The 19,460-nt window shown below is 50.2% G+C and overlaps 1 pseudogene; it reads left to right on the top strand.

Annotated features, from left to right (window-relative positions):
• The first annotated feature begins 16,151 nt into the window (after positions 1–16,151).
• LOC128573876 (Golgi-associated plant pathogenesis-related protein 1-like) lies at positions 16,152–16,670 on the top strand (annotated as a pseudogene).
• Positions 16,671–19,460: the final 2,790 nt, after the last annotated feature.

Here is a 19,460-nt window from a genome sequence, read left to right as displayed (position 1 = left end):
CTCAAGTGGGCTTAAGAGGGACTACGAGACTGCAGGACAAGAGCAAAAGACTAGAGGGTGACCAGAGCCTGCCCCTGGGGTGGGGTGGGGGAAGGGTCAAGCTATTTACACCAGATATTTAGGGAAGGCCTCTCAGAAAAAGTGACATTCTGTCAGAGACCTAAATGACAGAGGAGGAGTCATGTGGCGATGCAGGGCCGGAATGGTACCCGGCAGAGGAAGTGTATCGCTTTGCCAGGGCTGTCAGAATAAGTACCACAAACTATGTGTCAAACAACAAAATGTATCCACTCAGTTCTGCAAGCTAGAAGTCCAAGATCGAGGTTGTCAGGGTTGGTCCCTTCTGGGGGAGGTAAGAAAAACCTGTCCCAGGCCTTCTTCTGGCTCCTGGCAGTCTGTTTGGCTTGTAGACGAGAGCATCCCCCAATCTCCATTTCACTTCACCTGGCACTCTCCCTGTGTGTGCCAGCATCCAAGTCTCCTTCCCAGGAAGACATCGGTCACAAGGGATTGGGGCCTCCTCCAGTAGGACCTCATCCTAACTAAACGCTGTTTCCACTTAAGGTCACATTCTGAGTTACAGGGGGGTAGGAACTGAACATATGAATTGGGGGAGACACAATTCAGCCTGTGACAGGGAGCCTCTAGACTGAGCAAGACCCTGCCAGAGGGACAAGCGTGGTATGTTCAGGGACAGGCAACAAGGCCAGTGTGGCTGCAGCAGCTGGGGAAAGATGGTGGGAAAGAGAAGCATTTCGTGCAGGGCCTTCCTGGGGTTTATTCCAAGTGCAGTCGGGGGCATTGTGGGTCTGAGATCTGACCCCCATTATTTTTTTAAGATGGAGTCTCACTTTGTTGCCTTTGGTAGAGTGCTGTGGTGTCATAGCTCACGGCAACCTCAAACTCTTGGGCTCAAGCAATTTTCTTGTCTCAGCCTCCCAAGTACCTGGGACTACAGGCCCCTGCCGCAACGTCTGGCTATTTTTAGAGATGGGGGATCTCGCTCTTGCTCAGGCTGGTCTGGAACCCATGAGCTCAGACAATCCACCCACCTCAGCCTCCCAGAGTGCTAGGATTACAGGCACGAGCCACGGTACCCAGCCACATTTGTCCCTTTTTATTACAGACAACTGTTCTATTGTCTGGATGTGCCACAGTTAGTTACTGTAGTTTGCTGTGTAGAATGCGCACTTTTTGCCAAAATTTTGAGGGAAAAATAAGGATGTGCATTATACCTGGGTAATACTGAGTCTGTATCTATATATGTGGTTTTAATTCTTTAATTTATGCTTATGTGTTAAAAGCATAACTCTAGAAAACAGTAACGATATCCCTACCCAAAATAATACATGGAATATGGTAATTGTGCCCCTTCAGCACTACCCACCTCCCCAGCCACCCCTTCACCCCCGGCCGGCATTGCAGCTACAGGAGTCTGCAGCCTGCCTGGCCAGTCACTCCAGACACAGCCACTGCCACCACCTTGGAAGCGGATACACCACAAAGCAATGACTTGCATTAGGACCTTGGCGACAGGAGGGAGAAAGTGGCCGTGCAGTGATACCTTCTCTTGTGAGAGGTGCAAGGTGTGGAGTCGGTCACTGTGGAGAAGCAGAGAGCCAGTCCAGGTGGCGGGTGAGAGGGGTCTGGATGACCTAAGCATGCAACCTCTCCCAATGGTCCCCTCCTAGACCATCCTCATCCCGTATCTTCTCATTTCCTATTCCCACCCATGTCCATCAGTAGGAACATGGCTATGGCAGCTCTGCTGAGAACCCCAGTGAGAACCCTGGTGGTCTTGTTTCCCAGGAAGCTGGTGTGAGGGGCCACAGCTGATCCCTGCCCTCTGCCAGCTACTCATCTCTCACACAGCTGGCTCCATTCTGAGGCCCCCAGGACACCATGCGAGAAGAAAGATCACTGAGCTGGGGTCTGGGAGACCTAGGTTCTGAGACCCAGTTCTACTAGTAGCCTGCTGTTGTGACCTTGGGCCTCAGCCCTCGTGAAGTTTCTGTCTGCGAGGGTACTTGGCAGCAAAGCATGAAAGATTGGTGGTACCCGATTGTAATTGTCTGAACACCCAAGATGTTGATTGGTCTAATTTCCCAGACTTGCCAGTAGGAAGAACCGTCTAGGATGCTTGTTAGTGGAATAGATACCCAGGTCTTTCCCCTGGAGAGCTGATTCAGTGTATTTGGGTTTGGTTCAGGAGTCTCAGTGTAACCAGCTCCCCAGGTGATTTGTAGAATTTGCAAGGCTGGGCAAGGCTGGTGTCATTCATTCTGATGTTGCTGAGTGCCCAAGGTCTAGATGACTCGAGGAGGTCACAGTCTGGTCACTGAACAGAAATGTAAATGCAGAGCACTTCACTGGGACATCATCATGGGGGGACTCCTCCTCCGCACGTGGAGGCCTCACAATGGGAGCAGCAGCACAAGAGATGAAACAGCCTGAAAAGGCAGGGATCTACCATCCAGAGCCTGCTGCAGGCAGGGCTGGCCTTGTCCCCTCACACCAGCTTCCCAGGAAATAAGCCCAATCGGCTTCTCAGCCAGGCTACCATCGTCACATTCCCACTGATAGACACGGTTGAGAATAGGAAATGAGAGGATATGAGGATGAAGGTGGGCTGGGAGGGGACATTTAAGGGAGATCAGGTGTTCAGGTCACCCAGACCACTCTCACCTGTCAGCTGGGCTCCCGCTGGCTCCTTTCTCTGCAGCAGCTGGCTCCATGCTTTGTGCCTCTCACGGGAGATGGAGGGGCCACTGCAAAGTTTAGGCCCCAAACATGTTTTGCACAGGAGCACGTTATGTACTGAAAAATACGGTAGTCTGTTTTAACCTCATTACCAGTTGAAAGGTACTTGGCTTGTTTCACATTTAGGGCAAATTATAGACAAAATCACCAGAAACATCTCTAGAGAGGTGTTTTTATGGACATAAGCTGCTGTCATTTCTCTAGGGTAAACTACTGAGAGAAGGATGGCTGTGTCCGGTGGTAAAGTGGATGTTTGTAAGAAACTATCAAAGAGTTTTTAAGGCTGTACCGTTTTGCATTCCCCTCAGTAATGTATGAGAATCCCAGTTACTCTTTGTTGCCAACACTTCCTATTGTTAGGTTTTGTGTTTTTGTCTTTATTTTAATTTTAGCCATGCTAGTGGGTAGGTGGTGGTTCACATCTTTTGCCTAATTTCTGTTAGTTCAACTGGTAGAACTTTTTTTTTTTTTTTTTTTTTTTTTTTGAGACAGAGTCTCAAGCTGTCGCCCTGGGTAGAGTGCCGTGGCATCACAGCTCACAGCAACCTCCAACTCTTGGGCTTAAGCGATTCTCTTGCCTCAGCCTCCCAAGTAGCTGGGACTACAGGCGCCCGCCACAACACCCAGCTATTTTTTTTTTTTTTTTTGGTTGTAATCGTCATTGTTGTTTGGCAGGCCCAGGCTGGATTCAAACCCCCCAGCTCCAGTATATGTGGCTGGCACCCTAGCCGCTGAGCTACAGGCACCGAGCCTCGACTGGTAGGATTTTGAGTGGAGGACTGTGGCAGAGGGCTGGCTGGAGAGAAAATTAGACCAGAGTGGACAAGTCTGTATACTCTGGGGTCCAGGAAGAGTCTGGCATGTTCTCCTGAATGGCAGGCCCAAGCTGGGAGGGGAGCCCTGAGGATGCAGGGAGTGAGAGAGTTGCAACAAGGGTTCAGAGGGGGTCAGGAGAGTCTGGCAAGGCCTTGGCTGTTGTGTTCATCACTGACTTGGATCAGAGTCTGAAGAAGTAGACCCTGGAATTTATGTGCAAGTGACTTATTCAGGAAGTAGTCCCAAGATAAACTGTTAAGGGGGTGGGCAAGCGGGGCAGGAAAAGAAAAGGAGATCTAGTCAGGCTGTGACCTCAGACCAGGTCCCACAGGGGGTTGCCTCAGCCTGAACCCCAGGGGAGCTCTGGAGGGTAAGTTATACCCCAAGTTGTCCCTCCTGGAAGCAAGGAGGCTGGGCTTCCATACTCTCAAACAAGGCAGGCATTGGCTCAGGGATGTGGGGATGCATAGTGGGGTTGGAGGAGGGAAACAAAAACATCTATGTGTTTCCAGTTTTCAATACCTCTGAGGATTGGGAGGTGAGGCAGGAGAATCACTTGTGGCCAGGAGTTCAAGACCAGCCTGGCAATATAATAAGACAACATCTCTAGTTTTAAAAAAGGAGTTTGGTTTGGTTGGGCGCCTGATGGCTTTGAGGCCGTGTGATTGACAATGTTAACCATTAACCCAGGGTCTGGCACTGGGGAGAATGCAGAGAAGGGCAGAGCACTGGCAAGGGGGATGGCCTAGGAAGAGGGAATCAGAAGAGGAGAGAAGAGGCAGGAGGAGGAAGGCTTAGGGCTCAGAGCACCAGGGAAGAGGAGCTTCAAAGCGAAGGAGGGAAAGAAGAGGCCAGAGAGGGATCAAGAAAACCAGGAAAGGCATGGGTGCTAGGAACCCAGGCGCAAGGTATTTGAGGAAGAAGAGTTGGATAGTGGTCTCAGACCCTGCCAAGCTAAAGCTCCTGACTGTGGCCCCATGGACACCCTGGTGACATTAGCCAGGAAGGGCCTAGGGCAAGCCCAGAGAAGGGGCAGCAAGGCTGGGAGGGGTGCGAGAGGAGGGGATTTGTTGGCAGAGGGTGGAGAGAACAGAGAGGGTGCTTTAAGAAAGAAGAATCGGGCGGCACCTGTGGCTCAGCGGGTAGGGCGCCGGTCCCATATGCCGGAGGTGGTGGGTTCAAACCCAGCCCCGGCCAAAAAAAAAAAAAAAAAGAAAGAAGAATCAAGCTGGAAGGCCCTACATTGATGAGATCCAGGCGGGGTGGACGGATTAGAGTTAAATAATACCTCAGTGTTGGGCTGAGCTTGCCGAGGTGAATTAAGCCCTCGGCAGGTAACTTTATCCCCGAGTCCTGGGTGAACTTTGTGGGGTCCCAAATGTTCCCAGAAAGGAGGGGGTTGCATCCTACCCAGGATCCCCAGCAGTTGTCCCACTTATCTGTGGCTGTTGAAAGCCCCCAGGAGGGTAGGTGGGCAGAGAAGCCCCTGGGGTCCTGGCAGCAGTTGGGAGGCCCACACTGGAGCAGTGGGGACTGCGACAGAAGGGCAGATGGGAAGAAGCCAGTCCAGGAGGGAGAGGGAGGGATTGGCAGAGATAGAGGCCATGGACGGGGGCTGTTGAGGATGTTAGTGGGTGGAGAGGAAGAGCAGCAGAGAGGAAGAAACCTGGGGGCAGAGAAAGGAGGCAGGAGGCCCAGAAGGAGACAGGCAGAGGACAGCTGGCCCTGGACACAGGAAGGTGCAGACAGATCTCGCACAGGCACGAGGGAGGGGGCAGGGTTTCCTCCACTGAGCAAGAGCCCGGGTTGCTGTGTGCCACTGGGGAGAGCGAGGGCGCCCAAGGGAGCGCACAACAGCTGTTACAGGAATGGAAGGGGAAGGAGTTTGGGAACCTGTCAAGGGGTTGCCGAGCTGCACTTAAGACCCAGTTAAGGTTGGAGAAAATTAATCTGTTGCTGGCGCCAATCAGCATGGTGATGTGATTTGCGCCTGCCGCGCTTGGCAGCCCAGAGGTGGAATGGAGAAAACAGATGGTTTTCTTAGCTCTCACTCATCCACCATCTCTTTTAATCTGCCCAACAATTTCACCACTGCCCCTGACTTACAGATGAGGAAACAAAGGCCCAGGGAGAGGAGACCAGATGCCTGGAGAGTCCCAAGCGAGCAGTAAGGCAGACCCTAGCCGTGGGACATAGACTCCCTTACCCTGAGACCTTCTGCTGGCACCCCTTCCCCCTACCCAAACACACAGGAGCCCACCCCTCAGTGTGCTCAGGTCAGCTTTGCTTACTCACTAAACCCTCTCAGGAAACTGAGATTCAGAGATGCCACATGACTGGCCCAGGGTCACACAGCATGAAGGTATCAATTCTGCCCAAATTAACCTGTAGATTCAATGCAATTGCAATCAAAATCCTAGCAGGCTTTTTGTAGAAATTGATAAATATTTTAAAATTGATATGGAGGCTGGGTGCAGAGGCTCATGCCTGTAATCCTAGCACTCTGGGAGGCCGAGGCAGGAAGATTGCTTTAGCTCATAAGTTCAAGACCAACCTGAGCAAAAAGCAGGACCCCTGTCTCTACTAAAAATAGAAATAACTAGCCAGGTGTCCTATAGTCCCGGCTACTCAGGAAGCTGAGGGAAGAGGATCACTTGAGCCCAAGAGTTTGAGGTTGCTGTGAGCTGAGTCGCCATGGCACTCTACCCAGTGAAGTTAGACTTCACTCTGTCGCTCTGGTTTTTTTTTTTTGTCTCAAGAAAAAAGAAAATGACATGGAAATGCAAAGGGCCTAGAATTGCCAAAACAGTTTTGACAAAGACGAACAAAGCAGGAGGACTAATTTCAAGGCTTACTATAAACTTAAAGTAATCAAGATAATGTGATATTGGCCTATGGATAAATGGAACATGAAATAGAGTCGAACTACATGTACACAGTCAATCAATTTTTGACAAGGGGGCCAAGGTAATTCAATGGGCAAAGGATAATTTTTCTCAAATGGTGCTGAACAATTGGAAATCCATATGGAAAAAAAGCAAGGTTCAGCCCTTATCTCACACCATATCCAGAATATGGAAAGAACTTTCACAACTCCACAATAATAAGATACTCCAACTGATTTTGTTTGAATTAGCAGATATCTGAGCAGATACCTCACTGAAGAAGACACAGGAATGGCAGAGAAGCACATGAAAAGAGGCTCAACATTATCCACTAGTTACTCAGAAGATGCAAATGAAAATGACAATGAGGTACCTCTGCACCCTTATTAGAATGGCTGACAGATTAAAATGATGGGCAACATCAAACATTGGAAAGAACTTGGTGCCACTGGAACTCTCCGCACTTGGCCACGGGGAGTATGTAATGTTATAATCACTTTGGAAAACGTTTTGGCAGTTTCTTATGATGTTAAACATGCACTAACCATTCTAGATAGCGAGTCTACCCCTAAGAGAAGTGGAAACATAAGTCCAGCCCTCAAATATCCTAGCAATTTTGTTCACAATAAGCTAAAACTGGGCGGACCTCAGCATACAAAAAGGTTAATAAAGTTGTATATATTTATACAGTGGAATGCTATTCAACAACGAAAGAAGCAAACAACTGACGCATGCAACAACATACAGAAATCTCAAAAACATTATGTTAAGTGACATAAGCCAGAAGCAAAAAAGTACATGATTCCATTAAGCGCCACTCAAGAAGATGTAAAAGTAGCCTCTATTGGTGGAAAGCAGATTATTGGTTGCCTGGGGCAGAGAGAGGTCAGGAAACTGACTCAAAGGTGCATGGAGGGAAATTTCTGAGGGAATGGAAAACTCTACCTTAATCGTAGTGGTAGTTACATTGGTGTACGAATTTGTCAAAACTCATCAAAGCGGACACTTTTTGTGTATGTACATTATACCTCGATAACTTCAAAGTATTATCAAAATTGTTATCATGAGAAAAACTAGAATTTTGTGGACCTCCCTTACATTTACTTTATGGTTTATCGGTTGTTTTTATTTTTTGTTGGGGAGAGAGAACCCTAATCTTGGAGCCTCTGAAAGGCCTTGATCCAGCCCTGGAAGGTTAGTCACGGCCAGATACCAGGGGGCCTTGAATGGCAAGCGTGGCCAGATACATCTACAAATTTTTTTTTTTTTTTGCAGTTTTTGGCCGGGGCTGGGTTTGAACCCGCCACCTCTGGTATATGGGGCCCGGCGCCCTACTCCTTTGAGCCACAGGTACTGCCCACGTCTACAGATTCTTTCACACTCCTCCCTTCAAGAAGCAGAGCCCTATGTCCCTGCTGAGTGTGGACTGGGCTTGGTGACTCCTGATGACAGGACAAAGCAGCAGGGATGGTGTAGCATTTTGGAGACTAAGTCATAAAGACTGCCGATCCTCCCTCTCTCTCCCTCTGCCTTCCCCTCTCATTCTTTCCGTCTCTCTCATCGCCCCCTCTGGGGAAGCCATCTGCCATACCTCAAGGAGGACAAGGTGCCCTACGAAGAGACCCACACGGCCAGGAATTGAGACCTGCTGCCGACAGTCCAGTGAGTGAGCCCTCCTGATGGCAGGTCTTCCAGTTCTGTCAATGCTTCAGCCACCAACTTCACTAAGTCTCCGGAGAGACCCCAAACCACATATGCTCCCGGACTACTGGCCCCCAGAAACCATGTAAGACACCAACTGTTTGTTGTTTTAAGGGGCCAAGTTTCAGAGCAATTTATTACACAATCAAAGATAACGAATACAAGGGCGGCGCCTGTGGCTCAGTGAGTAGGGCGCCGGCCCCATGTACCGAGGGTGGCGAGTTCAAACCCAGCCCCAGCCAAACTGCAACAACAAAAGAAAAATAGTCGGGCGTTGTGGCGGGCGCCTGTAGTCCCAGCTGCTCGGGAGACTGAGGCAAGAGAATCACATAAGCCTAAGAGCTGGAGGTTGCTGTGAGCTGCGACGCCACAGCACTCTACCGAGGGCAGTACAGTGAGACTCTGTCTCTACAAAAAAAAAAAAAAAAAAGATAACGAATACATATTTTGATATTGGAGAGTAAAGTGCTACCATAACAAAAACCTAGTATGTGGGAATCACTTTGGAACCAGGTATCAGGGGGAAGGTGGAAAGATTTTTAGGGAAGATGATAGCGGATGTTTGAATAGCTATAAAGAAACTGTTTATAGAAGCATGATGTCCTTTGAAGAGACTACAGTGAAAGTTTAAAAGAAAAGTGAGGAAAATCGTATTAGAAACTGGAGGGAGGGCGGCACCTGTGGCTCAAGGAGTAGGGCGCTGGTCCCATATGCCGGAGGTGGCGAGTTCAAACCCAGCCCTGGCCAAAAACCAAAAAAAAAAAAAAAAAGATGATAATAAAAAAAAAAAAGAAACTGGAGGGAAAGGGCCAGACATGTGGGCTCAGGCCTGTAATCCTAACACTCTGGGAGAACAAGGCGGGAGGATCACTTGAGCTCAGAAGTTCAAGACCAGCCTGAGCAAGAGCAAGAACTCCGTCTCTATTTAAAAAAAGAAAAAATTAGCCAGGTGTGTGGTGGGTGCCTATCAGCCCAGCTACTTGGGAGGCTGAGGCAGGAGGATTCTCCTGAACCTAAGAGTTTGAAGTTGCTGTGAGCTATGATGCCACTGCACTCTAGTCTGGGCTAGAGTGAGACTCTGTCTCAAAAAAAAAAAAAAAAAGAAAGAAAGAAAGAAAGAAACTGGATAAAAAGGAGTTCTTTCAATATGGTAGCAGAAAGTTTAGTAACACCATTGCTTACAGTAACATGAAAAGCAGGAAATGTGCCTAATGAACTGGGTGATCTATTTAAGATTTCCAGGCAAAGTGTTGAAGATGCCATCTGGTTTATTTTTGGTGTTTATAGTAAAATGCAAGATGAAAGATTAACTGAATGGGTAACTGCTAAACCTGAGGAAACCAGGACTTGATGGTTTTGAAAAGTCTTAGCTCTTCAAACAATAGGCAGTGTTAAAATTAAGACATGGTTTTCAGCTGGGCACAGTGGCTCACACCTGTAATCCTAGCACTTTGGGAGCCTAAGGCAGGAGGATGGTCTAAGACTAGTCTGGGCAACTTAGTGAGACCTCATCTTTACAAAAAAGAGAAAAATTAGTTAGGCATGGTGGTGCGTGCCTATAATCCTAGCTACTCAGGAAGCTGAGCCAGGAGGATTGCTTGAGCCCAGGAAGGGAGGAGCTAAAATTGCACCACTGCACTCCAGCCTGGGTAATGCAGCAAGTATCTCTCTCTCTCTCTCCCTCTCAGAAAAGAAATGGTTTTCAGGCAAAGATCAAATCCAGAGCATTGCCAAGAAAATATGATCTAAAGATGAAGTGAGGGTGTGGGTGAAAAATACCTCAGAGTACTCTGTCAGCAAAGGTCCCTCTGAAAAGTTTAAGGTCTTGCCTCACGCACCCCCTGAATCAAAAAATTGGACATTTAGGAAGTTTAAGAGCTTGTCTCTGCAAAACCACGATGTCATGAAGGGCTTATCTCAAGTGACTTTGTGGGTATAGCCTTTGTCTAGTAGAGTGGACCCCAAAGAAATTCACAGGGGAACAATGAAGTTTTCTCTTTGTTTTGTTTTATTTTAGAGACGAGGGTCTCGCTACTATATCACCCTGGCTGGTTTCAAACTTCGGAAATCAAACGATCCACCTGCCTTGGGAGTAGCTGGGACTATAGCATGAGCATGAGCTCCTGAAACAAAGTTTTAAAAGAATTGTATCAGCAGAAATTGCCCCGATGTGGACTAAAGGGGGACAGAGACAGTGTAAAAGGAAAAGAGGTCTTTGAACTTGCTAAATTCTACTAGCAGGAAGCAGGCTGAGAACACTCTCTAGTGGCACACACAGGCTACTTTTCACTCCAAGGTCAGACCAAGAGCACAGAAGGAGACATTAGTGCAGAGCACCTGGAAAAATTATTTCGGAGTGACAGTTGGGTGAATCCTCACCAAGGAACCACTGACATTTCTCCAGCTAGATTTCAGAATTACCATAGGCTCAAGTGAACCTTCTGCCTCAGCTTCCTGAATAACTGGGGCTGCAGGTGCACGCCACCACGCCTTGCTACTCTTAAAATTTTTTGTAGAGACCTGGTCTTGCCCAGGCTGGTCTGGAACTCCTTAAATAATCCTTAAATAATCCTTAAATAATCCTCCCACCTCTGTCTCCCAAAGTGTTTGGATTACAGCCATGAGCCACCGCACCCAGCTCCGTGACTTCTGTGTGCCTCCCATCCCTCTCTTTCTAAACAGGAATGTCCCTATGGTCATCCTATGCCCATTCCACTGTTGCATACTGATTGGATAGGGAGTAGGCAGATAACTCATCTCTTATGTTTAGAAACAACTATTGAAAGACATCAGATAAGTAGTCACATAAGCCAGTGATCCCTGGAAAAGGGTAAGCAAATAAGGCAAGTTCTACAATTAATACAGCTTTCTACCTACAGACATCTTAGATGCAGGGAGTGGGAACTCAAGTAGAGTCTCGTGGTATTCCTGAGTGGATCTTTGGAATGAAGAACAAAAGTCAGGTAGGCTGAGGTGGCTGTACATTGGGAGGCAGGGTATGCAAGGAAAACAGCTCCAGAAATCTACGTATGTGTCTCCTTGAATCATTGCTAAGTGCAAGGCTGCACATGTATGGGGCGAAACTCCAAGAGGTCAGGCAAAGAAAGCTGAAAGCCTTTTAATCTGAATAATTTCCAGATTGCATGGGGTAGAGAGACACTCAAGTTTTGATTAGCCCTCAACCTAGTCCTTGATGCTTATCCAGGACTAATTAAAAGGATAAACTATCCCTTGAGTAAAGGCCACAATAAAATGAGCCTCAAATAATCACAGTAATTAGCAAGTAATTGAACTGCATGCCCACTGCCTAACAGAAGACAAGAAAATTCCAGACCATCAAAAATATAACATTAACAATATCCAGCATCCACTCAAAAATTCCTAGACCGTCCAAGAGACAGAAAAATGTGGCCTACACCTAGGAGAAAATACAATAAATAGATCCAAAAATAACAGAGATGATGGAACAACTAAGCAATAATGTTCAAGGGCTTTTCTATGTGTATATTTAAAAGAAAAGGATAAGCTAGGTACCATGGCTAAGTGGTTAGTATGCTGGCCCTGCACACCAGGGGCTGTAGGTTCGAACCTCAGCTGGGCCTGATTATCAAAAAGAAGAAAAGAAAAGGATAATCTTTCGGCTCGGCACCCATAGATCAGTGGTTAGGGCACCAGCCACATACACCAAGACAGGTGTCTGTAGTCCCAGCTACTTGGGAGGCTGAGGCAAGAAAACCACTTAAGCGCAAGAGTTTGAGTTTGCTGTGAGCTGTGACGCCACGGCACTCTACCTAGGGCGACATAGTGAGACTCTGTCTCCAAAAATAAAAGGGTAATCTTTCTTCTAAGCAGAGACAACCTCAAACCAACCTTGGAGAATAAACAGAAGAAGGGCCTCGCTCAGACCCTCTGTAGGTGCCCTCATGCCATGAACACCACAAATGACAGTCTTGGTACCTGTTCAAGGAACACCAAGGAAGCCAGTGTGGTGGAAACAGCATAAGCCGAAGGGGAGAGAGTTGGAGAGGGGCAGGGGAAAGAGACGAGAGGGGCAATGGGAGACAGATCACATTAGGCCTATGGGCTGTGCTAAGGATGCTGGAGAGTTTGAGCAAAGAAGATTCATGATTCTTCCAGAGGCTAGTGGAGGATGAAGAAGACGGGGCAGGAGTAGAGGGTGGAGGGACCAAGGAGAAGCCTCTTCTGTTGTCCAGGCACAAGATGCTGGGGCCTGTCACAGACAGGAGCTGAAGGCATTGGCTTAGAAGGGTCTCAGAGTGGCCCCTCAGTGGGAGACTTGGCAGGGAGTGGGACAGATGGGCTGTGGGTGGCAGGAGAAGTCAGAGATGACTCCAGCTTCCCCGCAGCCCCAGGCAGGCAGGAGCACTCAGTGCTAATTAGACCAGGAAGAGAAACACGGTGCCAGATGTGACTGTGATGCAAGAGGTTGAAGGCTCCCAGGAGGGATCCCGTGGCTTGAGAGAAAGAGCACGGGGGTAGCGGGAGAGGAGGGGGCAGATGGAGAAACAAGACAGACAGACCCTGCCCCAGAACTAACTAAGTGTGCTGCGGTGGCCAGCTGAACTGGCAGGCAGATGAAGAGCCATGAGAGTGGCAGAGAGGGTGGAAGCCACCCCTGGCCGTGCCTCAGAGAGACGACCCACTGACACATACGTACATGAACACGTACAGCAGGAGGGACATACAGCCAGGGCGACTCAATCAGGCTCCTTGGAGCGGGAGGGAGTGTGGCTGAGGGCTAAGAGAAGGGAAAGGGGATCTAGAGACAGGCCCCCCGGAGGGGACACACACGCTGACTCACAGGTATGAGCCATCTCCAGTGCCGGCTCCTGGAAGGTGCTCAGTGTCCGAGGTAGGTGGATGAATCGAAGGGACATTGAATGGGTGCACAGGGGTGAGAAGTCACCTAGAAAATGAGAATTCGAGTTACAAAGCCTCCAAATACAGAGGAACTCAGAGGTGTGACCTGGGTGAGACACACAGACGCTACTGTGACACACACGAGGACCAAATCTGGAGGCAGAGAGAATGGGGAAAGGAAGGAGAGAGATTCTGAGAGGCAGATACGGGCAGATGCGGCCTGATGACAAACACCAGGACCCCAGGCGAGCAGGCCATGAAGAGGCCTTGCACGGAAGCTGCTGCCACCTCGTCAAAAGAGCAGGGACACCCAAATGCCCACTGGCAGGAGGAGGCTCAACTATGTTATGTCCAATAAAAGAATGAGATAGACCCAAGACACACTGATGAATGAGGAAGCCCATTGCCAAATCACACGCACTGCAGGGGCATTTATGTTTAAACTACAGTAACAATAACCAAACCAGCAGTGAGACAGCCATGGTTTCCCCTCCCCCTCCCTTCCTCCCTCTCTCCCTTCCTCTCTGCCTTCCTCCCTCCTTTCCTTCCTTCCTTCCTTCTTCCTCCCTCTCTCTCTATCATCTACCTGTTTAGCTACCAGTATAATTCACACCAGTCTAATAACTGTGGATCCATATGGGAAGATGAGTCAGAAACCAGGAGCTGGCATGACATTTCAAAGGAGCTTTTAGTCCTTCTTGTAATATTTTTAATATTTTTTAAGTTGAACAGGTTCAGACTATCACTTGCATAGTTAAAATTAATTTTTCCAAGGAAAAGAATGAAAGAGGAAGTAGAAAAGGGCATAAGAAACAGATTTGGAGTAAAGGAAGATGGCCACAGACGGACGTGCCTTCTGTCCATCCACCCACACTCTCCTGCAGCAACAAACATTTCTCAGCCCCTCCTGTGTACTGAGACCCAGAGAGAACTCCCATCCAGACCCAGCCCTCAAGATGCTTACAGTCTGGTGGGAAAGAAAGACCCTCCAGCACACACATGTGCCTGGCTGTTCCTGGGGGTGTGCTGCTGGGGAGGCCAGGTGAAAGCCCATCCCTGCCAAGGGCCAGGAGGTGGCAAAACGCCCAGGCCTTCCTGCCGCTTTGAGAGGGTCATTGAAGCTGGGAGTGGGGCAGAGGAGGAGTCACCAAGAATGTGAGAGTTTGGCTTGCTCCAGAAGCTGTGAAGCAGGACCCACATCTCACAGTAACTTCAAACTGTTGGCCTTGAGTGATTCTCTTGCCTTACCCTCCTGAGTAGCTGGGACTACAGGCACCCGCCACAATGCCCGGCTATTTTTAGAGAAAGGTTCTCCCTCTTGCTCAGGCTGGTCTCGAATTTCTGAACTCAAGCAGTCTACCTACCTCGGCTTCCCAGAGTGCTGGTATTACAGGCAGGAGCCACCGCACCTGGCCTCAGATGGGAGATTTAGAATGTGGCCTGGCAGGGCAGATTGGGGAGGTAGGGCTTGAGGACGGGCCACCCAGGAAGCCTCTGGCCTGGTGCCCAGGCAGGATGGTGGTGGTCTGCTGGAGGCAGACAGTGTCCCCAGTGATTATAGAGGGGACCCGACAGCCTACGGTGGGGCTGGGTGAGCCCCACAGGAGTCAAAGAGGTGCCTGAGGCTTGGTCTACTTCCATTGGAGGCAGGGAGCTGTGCAGGGAAGGAGGCTGGGGAAGAGAGGTCCTGTGTACACTGAGGACCCTTCCCTGCCCCAGCCCTTCCCCCGGTCCTGTTCTCAGGTACATGGATGGAGAGAGCCTTAGGGCTGAGAAGGACAGTGGGTAGCAGCAGAAGTCCTAGAGGAGAGGGGTTCACCCTTGGTGAGCGGACAGCGCAGGACAAGGCAGAGAACTGAGCCCAGAGCATCACTCCTGAGGAGCCGTGGAGCAGCGGCTGCAGAGGAGGAATGGCCCAACAGGGGGAGAAACACCAGGAGCATCCAGGGTCCCTGCAAGGAGGGGGCAGCCTTACAGGCAAGGATGAACACCCCCCAGGCCCTGTGGGGGGCCAGGGAAGTGAGACGGCAAGAGGGGCCCATGGGATGTGGCAAGCAGGCGGTCAAGGAGGGCTCATGTAGGGACCATGGTGGACTCAAGGCGGCTGGCCAGAGTCAGCTGCCAAGGACAGGGTGTGACAGGCGGGAACAGAAGCAGACAGAGCAATGTGCCTTTCCCACATCGCCTGTCCATGGACGGAGGGAGGAAAGAGCACAGCTCATCAAGGCACATCTCTCCTCATGCTGGAGGAAAGTGGGCTCAGGGGGCAGGAAGAGGATGGCTGTCACCAGGGCAACACACTGGCCGTGGAAGGAAGAGGAACAAAGAAAGGGGAAGAGCCAGCACAGATTTGAAGGAAGAGTCAGGGAGGGGATGCCAAGCTTTGTCCCTAGAGATGGAGGACAGGACGTGTGATGAGGGGTGTCTGATCAGAGGCTGGGCAGTCTGGGATACTGGGGGTATGATCGAGTGGGGCTGAGGAGGGGGTGCACACACACGATGGTGCTTAGACATTTCAGATGTCCCTATCACCTTGTCTTCCCATGGGTGATAACTGGTTTAGCCTCCCCTGGTCTCCTTAGAACGCAGTCTAAGATTTTGGGTCTCCTGTCCTCAACAGTACCCAGGTGCTCAGTGGATGTCGGCTTGCTAGGCGGGTGGATGGATGGGACAGTCGTCCCCTCGTCTGTCCACCCACTACAGGGGTTCAGGGGACAAGGGTTCTAGCAGGCTCTGGGAGGGAGTTGGCCGGGGAGGGTGAGAGACAGGCCATGGGTGGCTGAACAGGAAGGAAAGTGGACTGGAACAGTCAGACGACAGCCAAACTCCTGGCTGCAGCACGCCCCAGGGAAGGCAGTGACATTCCGCATTAAAGAGAACAGGAAAGCAACTGGTTAGGGGTGTAGAGGTGAGGGATGCGTTTGAGGCACCTGTGGAACTCCCACTCAACACTGGGTCTAGCCAGGCATGGTGACACACGCCTGTAGTCCCAGCTACCCAGGAGGCTGAGCCCAGAGTTCAAGGCTGCCATGAGGTATGGCCATCACACTCTAGCCTGGGTGACAAAGTGAGACTCAGTCTCTAACAAAACAAAAACGAAAGGAGCCGGCCATGGGCAAGTCAGCTTCCGAACAGTTTCATAATGAGGTCCTGAAGGCCCACAGTGAGTACCAACAGCAGCACGGCTTCCCCCTCTGAAGCTCTGCAAGAAGCTCAGCCGGGAAGCCCAGCAGTATTCCGAGGCCCTGGCCAGCACGAGGATCCTCAAGCACAGCCCCGAGTCCAGCCGCGGCCAGTGTGGGGAGAACCTGGCATGGGCACCCTACGATCAGACAGGAAAGGAGGTGGCTGACGGATGGTACAGCGAGACCAAGAACCACAACCTCCAGCAGCCGGGCTTCACCTCGGGGACTGGGCGCTCCGCCACCACGGTATGGAAGGATACAGAGAAGATGGGAGTGGGGAAGGCATCTGCAAATGACGGGTCCTCCTTTGTAGTGGCCAGATACTCCGCAGCAGGCAATGTTGTCAACCAGGGCTTTTTCGAAGAAAATGTCCTGCCTCCAAAGAAGTAACTTGTCCAACGTCATGGGAAGGCAGCAGACTTAAGAATGTGGATGCAAAGTGCCTAGAACCACCAAAACCCAGCTATGTCTGTCCCTGCGGGTGTACATCCTTGTGTGTGGTGTGCATGTCCCTTGCACACGCTTGGACATACAAACCTGCATGGGCTCGTTCTTATTAAAGGAATGAGCACCGGAAGCATTTACTCTGATAGTCGCCTAGACCACGATTATTTGGATTTGGGGGAGAAGCCACTTTTTTAAAATTTGGTGTTTTTAAGCAAACTTCTTTTGTACCTTTTCCTACTTCTTTTTTTTTTGGCCGGGGCTAGGTTTGAACCTGCCACCTCCGGCATGTGGGACCGGCGCCCTACTCCTTGAGCCACAGGCGCCGCCCAGCCTTTTCCTACTTCTAATATCCATCCCTGGACTTTTTGTATTCCAAACGTTTGTTCTTTGTGACACTGAGAAGTCAAGTTCATTTTATGTGATCTTCATGCATTGTAATCTACTTTTGGTAGGTATTTGAGAGTATTAGATCCTCATTTTTAAATGTGACATAAAATACAGCTTTAAACGTGTAAATATTTAAAAAAAAAAACAAAACACTGACTTCAAATCTGTAACAGGCAAAAATAAATGGGGGTGGGTGGTTTTAGGGTAGAGGAGATCGGGGAGGCCTTACAGAGAGCTCTGTGTCCAAAGAGAGCTTGTGCAGGGAGCAGGTGCGGCAGGAAAGGCCAGGGAACAGGGACAGAAGAGTGGACAGACAGACAGACATTGTTCTGGAGATGACTGGGCATTCTGCAGACAGATGTAGAGTCCATGAAAAGGTCGGAGAAAGTGGGGCCCTGCCATGACCATTCCGGAGAGAGTCATGACTCACACCCACAGGCACACACAGAGAAAGAGTAAAACTCTACAATCCCCAGAAAGCAAGCGAGGCAGCCGAAGGGGAAAGTGGAAGGCACACACACACACACATGCACGCACGCACATGCACTCACATATACACACTGAGCAGCAGTGACGCACAAACCCGAAGCAAAATTCAATAAAGCTCCTCTGGAGAGCGGGAGGAAGCGTAGCTGAGCGAGACGCAGGCGGAGGCAGAGCGGGGGCTCCATCAATAATAAAGTTCAAAGACAAAATGAAGAGGGGGAGGTGGGACCCTCAGGCAGACTCAGAGAGACACAGGCACACTTCTGCACACCCGGAAATGAGGGAGGGAGGACAAGGCCTGCTAAAGAGACTAAAAAGAGCAGGGCATAGCTGTGACCCACATATCCCAGGACACAAACTGTGACCCTCAGGACAAAGGCCAAATCTGGAGAGAAGAAGAAAGGAGAGAGAAACGAGGAAGAATGAAGGAGGGAAGGAGGGAGGGAGCATGTGACTGCTCAGACAGGGAGATGGAAAAAAACCCACAGACTGTGCGCAAGTTCTGGGACCACTCCCAAACCCAGAAGAAGACAACACGGCAGAAGGGGAGTCCTGAGCACCGTGTTTGTGGTGTCCCTGTCTTTCGTGAGGAAAAAGAGAAAACAACTTACAGGTCCACCCCCAGGAGAGCTGATCCCCCAGGACGCAGCTCCACCCTGGCACTGACTCTGAAATAGGGCACACACTGGCCCTCTGTGGGGGAGAATTCCCAAGGTGTAGCTCATGTCCATTTCTGGGGTGCAAATACTACCATCATGGCCAGTTTTAAGCAGCCACTGCTGAGCAGAGCTGGAAGAGATACCCACAGTTGGCCTTTGCCCTCAGTACAAGCTGGCTCCAGCACTCTGAAGACCATGCAGCCACAAGCTCAGGGCAAGTCTTGTCACAGCAAAAAAACCACTGGCAAACCCTGCACACAGTAAATAGCATTTATATTTTAAAACATCCCTCCAGGCTTGGCACCTGTAGCTCAGTGGCTAGGGCACCGGCCACATATACCCGAGCTGAAGGGTTCAAATCCAGCCTGGGCCCGCCAAGCAACAATGACAGCTATAGCCAAAAAAGAGCAGGGTGTTGTGGTGGGTGCCTGTAGCCCCAGCTACTTGGGAGGCTGAGGCAAGAGAATCCCTCAAGCCCTAAAGTTAGAGGTTGCTGTGAGCTGTGACGCTACAGCACTGTACTGAGGGTGACATAGTGAGACTCTGTCTCAAAAAAATAAAAATAAAAACATTCCCCCAAAGCAGCTCTATCAGGATGAGAAGAGAGATACATATATATGCACAGGGTCGCACAGAACTGGCCGCAGTGGCTTCCCCTGATGGGGTGAGGATGTGATGTGGGGGCAAAGAGACTCCAGTCTTCTCCATCACACTTTAATTTTGCCCAGAGAGAATTTCTTTGTACATCACATGTACTATTAACAACTAATAATTTAAATCAGAAGAGGGGGAAAATGGAGGGGAGAAAAAGAGGAATATGAGACAGAGGAGGAGGAGGAAGGGTGCGCCCTCTCGAGATCCCCAGGCGTCCATCTATCCTTCCTCGTTCCAGCCACAGACGTGCCCCAACCCCGCTCGGTGCTGATGCAGATCCTGCCTGCCCTTGAGGAGCTCGCAGCCCAGAGGGGGTGGGGGAGATGCCTCTGGGTGCTCAGCGCAGGGGAGTTATCCCCTGACAGTATAGGGTCCCAGGAAAAGGCTTCAGAGACTTCTTTAAGGAGCACAGCGGAATTCCAGGGGCCTTCCCCTGACCCTGCTCAGCAGAGTTGCAGGGGTGAGATCTGCAGGGCACAGAGGGGCTGATGGGAGCACCAGAGGCTGCAAAGGAAACAAGAGGGGGATGGCCCAAGAGGTGGGAGACCAGGAAGGAAAGGGGGTCTGGAAACCAGGACAGACCTCCCCCGCAAGAGGTC

Source organism: Nycticebus coucang, chromosome 21 (genome assembly GCF_027406575.1).
Source record: "Nycticebus coucang isolate mNycCou1 chromosome 21, mNycCou1.pri, whole genome shotgun sequence".
NCBI classification, from domain to species: domain Eukaryota; kingdom Metazoa; phylum Chordata; class Mammalia; order Primates; family Lorisidae; genus Nycticebus; species Nycticebus coucang.
Note: the sequence above shows the minus strand (reverse complement) of the source record. Positions and strands in the feature narration are given on the sequence as shown.